This window comes from Corvus brachyrhynchos, unplaced genomic scaffold (assembly GCF_000691975.1).
Source record: "Corvus brachyrhynchos isolate BGI_N302 unplaced genomic scaffold, ASM69197v1 scaffold467, whole genome shotgun sequence".
In the NCBI taxonomy this organism is placed as follows: Eukaryota; Metazoa; Chordata; class Aves; order Passeriformes; family Corvidae; genus Corvus; species Corvus brachyrhynchos.
This window is the reverse complement of record NW_008239309.1, coordinates 2,609,865-2,618,782: the sequence shown is the minus strand read 5'-3', so window position 1 is coordinate 2,618,782 and position 8,918 is coordinate 2,609,865.

Here is an 8,918-nt window from a genome sequence, read left to right as displayed (position 1 = left end):
CCGACATTGTGCTTGAGCAGATAGAAATGAATACATGTTTCGATTTGCGGCCTTGGCGAAAACTGCCTGACTTAGAGCAATAAGCTTTTGCAAATTAAAGCAAATGCAGTTTTGTAGTTTTGAAATAAATATGCCTTATAAGAATAGAAATGTAGTAAAAATATACTTCATACAAGAAATGATAGAGATAAAAGAGTAAAGAGTTTTGAGTTTAATAATAAGTTTTATGGTAGGCATTGTGGCAAAATTATACAGTGTTGATTGGTACAAATGTGTAGCAAGCTTTGTGGCATTTGCTTATTGGCTCAAAAAATTATAAAATGCCTTGTAGACAGATAGTGAGGCAGGCTGCTGCTTAAAAAAAATCCAAAACAATCAGCAATACATCAATTAAACATGGACCTAAGAAAATGGTTTTGCTGTGTGTTGTGGTTTAAACCCAGCCAGCAACCAAGTACCACACAGCCACTCACTCACTCCCCCACCAGCAGGACTGGGGAGACAATCTGAAGGGTGAAAGCTGGAAAACTCATGGGCTGAGATAAAATCAGTGTAATAGGGAAAGCAAAGGCTGTGCACACAAGCAAAGCAAAACCAGGAATTAATTCAGTGCTTCCCATGAGCCGGCAGGTGTTCAGCCATTCCAAGAGAGCAGGGCCCCATCACACGTAACAGTGACAGGGAAGACAAACAACATCCCTCCAAATGTCCCCCCCTTCCTCCTTCATCCCCCACTTTAAGCACTGAGCATGGTGCCACAGGGTCTGGAATATCCCTTTGGCCAGTTGGGGTCACCTGTCCAGGCTCTGTCTCCTCCCAAGCTCCTAAGCACCCCCAGTCCCCTCCCCAGTGGCAGTACCAAAAGCAGAAACAGCCTCGGCTCTGTGCAAGCCCTGCTCAGCAACAGCAAAAACATCTCTGTATTATCAACCCTGAGTTCAGCACAAATCCAAAACACAGCCCCATGCCAGCCACTGTGAAGAAAACTAATTCAGCCCAAACCAGCACACTATGGAAGTAATCTGAGGTGGTGTAAAGTTACCATCATTTCTTCAGTGCTCTTTAGTACTCTGTTTTTTCACATGTGCAAACTGGGTCATGGTTTAGTAGTATTAATTTGACACAAAAGACTTGCAAAGACCGTAAGCTGAGGTTGAACTAGGTGACCTTCTGACATCCCTTCCTATCTGGTTTTTCTTGTGATCCTGTGCTCTTAGTATAAGTTATTTCTATTAGAAGGAGATGGAGAATTAGTAGGGAAAAAAGAAAGGAGCAAATTGTTGTTGGTATCTGATTCAGTGATAAAAGAATTACAACTGAAATTAGATAGCAACAGGACTCTGGGGGGTTGGTGAACAGAAAGGAAGACAGTAAGTGACAAGCATGGGAAGGACGCAGGCCTGGAGGGCTCTCCAACACAGTATTCATGGCATGGATATCTTCTTATAGGTATGGATGCAAACCTATGCTGAGACAGGGCAGCAACAGAGGGAACACCAGAACTGCTATACATACCCAGCACTGCCTTCTCATGCTGTACCTGGTTCTGAAACCAAACCAAACTCGTTCTCACTCTGCTGCCAGCCAACACTCCTCACCAAGAAGTGGCTGGGTTTTACTATTACACCTCTAAGTCTGAGTGGCAATTGTTTAAGCAGTGGAGCAAGGCTTTTGATCTACTTAGTGACATAATTTATAACTTGGCCTTGGAAACAGGGATCTGCCATAGGCAGGTTTCTTCCCAGACCCTCTTATAAACCTGTATCACTGTCCAGGCTGCTCCTGGACTCAGTTTACCCCTACTTAAAATGCATTTTATATAGGACTGTGAATTCAGATGGACATAGTGAGAGTTAATTAACGCCAGTCACACTGCTGAATTTTTCAAATGTAAAATATGGAGTGGCTGTAAATTAAAAGTACAATAACAAATAGCTCCACAATCTTTAGATAGTCCCACTTCGGTAGAGCTGCAGGGGAAATGTAGGAATGATAATAAATACATCATAAACATTAAAGGGCCATAAAATAGCCACATATAGATCCAATAAAACCTAATATAGAAATAATTCAAGCTGGGCTGAAAAGCAAATACTACCTACTACTGAAGGCTTCTGCAGTACCTTGGGATCCCAGGAAAAGGGGTTGATATCGCATCTGTGTTGAGTCTTTTTATTGGGTCTGACACTTTCTTTGAAGGTCATTCTGCCATGGTATTTTTAAAAGTCTTTGAGTAGTCATGTATCAAACTTCGTTTTCTTTTATAACTGAAATAGTCCACTGGAATTCTTTAATATTTCCAGGTCTGTTTTGAGACCAAAAGAACTGTGTATCTAAGAGAAATAGACTGCACCATTTAGAGCTGAAATGACACTGACAGAACACCTTTTCCCCTCTTTAAGTTATGTTTGCTATGGCTACAACTTCAAAATCTCAGAGGTCCACTTGAGTTTTGGGATAAGTATATTTTATGTCAAAAAGACTCCATGCCAGAAAGCTCCAAATATGAGAGAAATCTCAGTTTAGCATTCTGGTAGTATTGCAAAAATGTGCCTTTTACTAAAGGTGAGCATGTCAAAGTCTTAGAATTACTTTTCTCAATCATCATAATGAACAGGCAGAAGAGCCACACAGATCAGAATGACTTTTCCATAGCCCTTGGCAGATTTAAAATCATGGCCACGGCTTCTCCATGGAGAGATTTTGCCTAGTAAGTTTTCCCAGCTTTTCAGCCTCTGCCAGGATGCCCAGGGTGCAGTTCAGGAGAGGTGGGGTTACAAGTCTGCCCCAGACTCCCACCATGATGAAAGCATGGGGGCTGCCAGTTCCTCCACAAAGACCAGAAGACCTCAGGGCCAGGACTGGCACAGCTCTGAGTCACCTTCTTCTCACCAGCATGCGGGTGACTGCAGGCTGACACAGGGAGCACAAAAGCATACATCCTAGGTCCCTTTTCTGTGTTCACCGCCACCCCAGAGGGCCACTGACCTATGGCAGGGGCAAATGCAGAGAGACCTTTATGTTCCTCCCACCCAATGACCTGCCCCAAGCACAGGCTCTGATACCCTCAGTAGCCTCCTTAACCATGCACAGTTCAGACATAATCTTCTCCAACTGTCATTCACATGGATCTTAGTGGTTTTAAAGTATTTGTGGTATGGGTGAGATTCTTTACTTATTTCCACAAAGGAAATCAAGGATATTTCTACACATTTCTATTCAGACGAAATAGACTTCTGTCTCGGTTTTGGAGACAAAACTTCAGGAGGAAACACTCCAGAGTGAGTGTCTCCTCCGAAGGCGAAAGGGCCTCCCCTTTTCCTCCACCAATAAGACAAGTGGGTCATGGCAAGTGAAAGTGGAAAAAACCAAACAGTTTATTGACACCAAACAAAACAGGGTAGAACAGGAAAAAAACTCTCAAAATACAACAAATGCCCAGAGAGGGAACAAACACATGGGCTCGGACCAGCCAGGGCTACTTTGCAGGGTCCCCGGACCAGCGAGGAGGGAAGGGAGGCAGTGAGGCAAGAGAAGGGAAAAAGAACAAGAAAAAAACCAACAGAACCTTTTTCCCGCTAGCTGGAACACAAAAGAAACCCAAAGAGCAGCACAGCACTCCCGGCGCACTCCCTCCCGAGCCCTGCCAAGCCCCAGAGCCCCCGAGCTGCTGGGCCCCCATTAAACTGCCCCCACTCGGGCCTGTGGCCCCGGCCCCGGGTCCTTCGTAAAGGCACAGCGTCCCTGGGCACTGAGCGGATGGTCAAGGAATAAAGAGGCTTCATAACATCACCCCAGGACAACTTCACAGTTGTCAACAGCTGTCTCCTAAATTAGTTTACAGCTACCACCCTGTCAAAGCCCACCGTCTTCTGGATCTTGCATGACAGAGAAGGCTACAAATCTTAGAGCTTTGGATTTATTCTATGTAAAGGCAATAATGTGGTAGCCATTTTAGAAACTTCATCAAGTATCAGCTGAGATGTTTGGGGTGAAATGTACTCAGAGACTCTATTATGCCAGAGAAGAAAGCAACTGAAGTATAGAAGAATGTAATCCTTTTTAAAATATTATTCCTGGGAATACTTTTATCACCAAATGTTCAGCTTCAAATTGAATTATATATTTTCATCACAGGTCCACATTCCTGGGCCTTGGTTCTATAATGAAATTATTTATAAAGACAAAAACCAGCTGATCTTATGGCATGGCAAGGAAAAAAAATATACTTCTGACTTTTCTCAATACATTCTCTCCTAAGCCAACCTCCCATAGCTGGCACATAAAGCCCTTTTTAGTGTGGTGCATAAAGGGTAGCCCATGCAATGCCTGATCTTCACAACACAGTTAAGTCCTGGCAGATATGGTGCGCAGCATAGCTTCTACCAAGGAATAAAATTAAATTAGTCATGGTCTATATGAGGCATAACACCAGTTTAGACTGTCATCATTACAGGTATCCCAGCTTCCAAGGTGGAACAATGTCACATGTGCAAGGGGACTCCCAGTCAGGCCACAAAATCCACCAAAATCTCTGCTATCACATTTATCATTCCGTGCCCTCACCTCTTCACATGCAAAGGGAGGGTAGTGGAACAGAGGAGTTATAAGCAATAAACGCAAAGAAGTTTCTTACAAAATGGGGCTTGCATGGAGACGTCTGTTGGGAGCCAAAGAGTTCAAAACTACGCACGTGAGTGGTCAGAAAACACATTTGTTCAGTAGTGGCAGGGAGCAGCTGTGGCAAACAACGCCTCCTGACTCCAGTCATAGTGCCAGCGAATGGAGCACTCAGAGCAGATGGAAAAACTGACATTTTACTGATAATTCAAGAGTGAGCCTTATTTTCGGTTATAAAAGTGCTGTTTCTTCATAAACAACATGGCCAGAAATATCAATTCTTTCAAAAGCTGAGCGGTGCCTGGGACAGTCCCTCCAGGAGCACCAGAAGCATTTCAGGGGTTCTTACCTGGGCTGGGGCCTTGAGTGTTTAAGTCATTCTCAGACATGGTTACTATGAATATACCACTTACATTGTCACTTCCAGCAGGTCCAGGTGTTCACTGGGTCATGTACTGCAGCTAGGGGTTCCTTCCAGCCCACAGTTTTGCTGGCTTCCGTGAGGTGATGCATGACTTGAGCCAAGTCTTCTGCATGTTTTAACAATGTGCATGTTTAACAGAGACAGTTTATGGCAGGCTATGAACGCTGGGAACTTAGTACATCAGAAACAAAAATAGAACTAAACCAAACCTCCAGATTTGATCCAAACCTCACAGCGGGAGCCTTCCCATGTTACAGTCTGGGGAAAAAAACCAACATCTTATTTATACACACTTCTGAACTTTCAAAATGCTCATTAAAAAACCTGAATCCAAGCTTTGCAGCTTGCATCCATGTCAAATGAGACAAAGTCTGGACTTGAAATGAAGCACATGAAAGAGCACAGCTCCGCACCATTACTCACCATGATTTCCTTAGATGGTTTGAAGGATTGCAGTGCAGGAAATTCACAGTAATTTGTTCAGTGATTTTTGTCCACCCAGCAAAATGCTTTTTTTTTCTGTAGGAAAAAAAAAGAAAATTAGCTTCTTTTGTGGATCTATTCCTTGGCTGGCTGAAGAGGAAAAAAAAGAGAGCTTTTCTTCCACTGAAGCCTTTTAAGACCACAGTTTTAGGTAGTGTCAGAAAGATAGAACACAGAGTGTTCATTGCTTATACAGAGTATTCAAAAAAAAAAAGTTTACAAGACTGCATAAAAAGTCTATTATATAATTAAGTTGTAAACTTGCTATTGCCAAGGTATCCTAATATCATATAAAGCCATACATACAAAAAGAGTTTTGAATGCTGACAGGATTCTAGAGAACTATCAGCTAATTAGCAAATCTAATTAAGATCTCACTTATTCTGTGGTTTTTTTTCACGTTGAAATTTAGTGTTCTTGGAGTTTAATAAATCTGAAATAAAATTACAGACAATCATATGACATTTTAAATTGCGTGAGTACACATGTGCATATAAAGAAATACTTAGGAAAACTTAATTTCTGATGTAATGAGTTAAATGTCCAAGTGTGTTTGTCTACTTTGCCAGAAGAAAACAAGTAACTGAAGTATGGAAGAATGAAATCCCTCTTTAAATATTATTCCTGGGAGTACTTTTATCACCAAATATTCCACTTCAAATTGAATTATATATTTTCATCACAGGTCCACATTCCTGGGGCTTGGTTCTAAAATGAAATTGTTTATACAGACAGAAAATAGTTTATTTTATAGCATGGCAGAGAAAGATTCAGGGTTGTGTTTCTGACTATTCTCCCCATAACCTCTTAGAGTCAATCTTTTATAGCTTGCATATAAAGTGCTCTCCAGTGTGGTGCAAATGCAGAGTAGCAGATGTACTGCATATCATATACAAACACTGAATTATTTTCCTTTTTATGCATATGTGAAATCTGGTATGGATTGGTGTGGATCTTATGACTATGGAGAGACTCAGACTGAAATTTGGGGGAACCTCAGCTGAATTGCAGGGGGTAATATTGAATGGTAAACTGAAGATGTGCTTACAAATCAATGCTGTGTTGTCAAAAAAGAATCTGCATCTTCAAGACACAAACTCCTTGTTGTCCCCTTCTGTTGTTCTGCAACTGTTCTGCTCTATTAGGTCAATGCCACTAGCCGGCAGAGATCACAGCTTTGAAAGTCAATATGAAGCTGAATTCTGATGTATCAGACAAGTATTTCTCCAGAGTGTTCAAAAAATGAAGATCATATGACCACTGAGAGATAATCTCTTTCAAATTCCTGTTGTTACAGCTGAGCCCTTTGCATATGTTACCCTGTTTCCTCACAGATGACTCTGTTTGGGTTCCCTCTCCCAGAGGACCTGCCCCTTGTCTCATTTGCTTCATTGCAGGCGGGTGGGGCTCAATCTGAAATCTATTACTGTACCACAGTATCAATCTCACAGAGCAAAAAAGGGTCATTATCACTTTGCTTAGATCTCAGCATTTTTACTGTCTCATACCGATAGGACTTACGGCAAAGAAGGACACTTGGACTGAGACAAATTCAGTGTATGCACTAGATGGCAAGCAGATAGCACAGTGACACCATCAGTCAACAAATGTCACAGGTACTGCTTCTTCTCCTCCATTTCCATCTGTCTGCATGGAGTGAGAGCAGTGCCTTACGCAGTGGCCAGCTGGAAACTGCACTACAGAGGCTCTTCACAGATGCTCTGGAATTAGAAATCCAGAATGAAGTGTCTGGGAACCGCTGGTTGGTTTAGGAGGATGTGGATGCAGTTAGAAAGTCACAGACAGTACAGATGGAGAAGGATCAGTGGAAGGATCTTGAGAATGATTATTTGTTCTGAGGAAAGCACTTTTTTGTCTTGAGCCTGATATCTACAGTGTTTGCACAGTGAGTTAGCTGAGGGGGAAAGGAGTGTTGTTCAGTGGTCCTTGAAAGACAGTTATATTATACCTCTGTGGTGCTACATGCTCTTGCAGAGAGACAGCCAAAAGAGGCTAAGGGACGTAAAACTGAGCAAGGGAAGTGCAGCAGGTGTGGATGGGTGTTAACAGGACAATTTGTATCAAAACCCTTCCACTCATGCTCTATACAGGACCAAACAATCCTGGTTTGACTAGATTTGTTGTGATTCTTTGTACCAGGTATCCTAAATACTTGTACAGTTTGCAGCTGCTCAGAGGACCAGACATTTGTTCTGGTCCTTATTCCCCTGCATGAGATTGGAGAGAGCTTGATGAGTTCATGAAGCTGAACTTTGGGTTTAATTTCTTAGAGAAAACTCTGTTCTATTCTCATAGGAACTGCTCCACAAATCTAAGCTAAGTGAGATAAGTGGGAGAAATTAGAGGGTTTGCTGCTAAGCCACATTAAAATGCTGACATAGCAACTATGGAGTAAGAGTACAGGGTGCCCTATATCACCATCACAGTAACACATGCAACCTGCAAGCAGATAGCACTTTCTCTTTCAAAATTTCTCGTATGTTTTTACTTAGTGTTCTGATATCATCTCCCATGGTGGAAAGAGGAGAAAGGGTAAAAGCACATTCAGTGCTCCCCTCTTCTCTGATTCTTGCGTTACTTCTAGTCTTGTGTTACTGCCTGGCCTTACTGAACACAGTAAATGGAATAAAAGTCACAGACAATTCTGGAATGCTGAAGAGATGTTGCTTTAAATGAGGGATAAACCCTGAAAAATGCACAATAAATTTTACTGAAAATAAGTGAAAATGTGTGAGAATTCAAAGTAAAGAAGGAAAGCATTGAAAAGTGATTTAAATGGCACAGTGTTCTAAAATACATGTTTGTAATCACTTCAGGGATTACCAGTAAAACTCTACCCACAGAGGTTCAGAGTCTATTTCTGAACTAACATCCAGTGATTCTTTTGGAAAAAAAAAAGCAGGTGTTGTCTTTTACTAATTAAGTGTTTCCTCCTATTATTGGAAGGACTAGAGGAGTGAAAAGGGGAAAGGAGAGCTTATGTGCACAAAGCACTTCCCAAGAAGTCAGTTCTCTTCCCTATGGAATGGTCAGAACTTTGCAAGCTGTCACTTTACCTTCTCCAAAACTCTTTCCACTTCCACAATTCCAGTACTTTGTCCTATTGATTTTGCCTGGCCAGTCAAAAACAATGAAAGGGAAGAAGTTGTTGGTTTGGTTTTAGAATGTGTCTTTTTTTATATCAAATGGAAGACATGAGATGGAACAAGTTGTTCTTAAAACATTTTGCATTTTCTTGTGCTTTTTCCATTATCATTTTTATAGCTGAGATTTCTGTGAGGATTCACAGTGAGTCATTTTATGAGGCAGCTCTGTACCATCTGCACTAAAGAGTTTCCTATCACTCTAGACATTACGTATCTCCTTATGG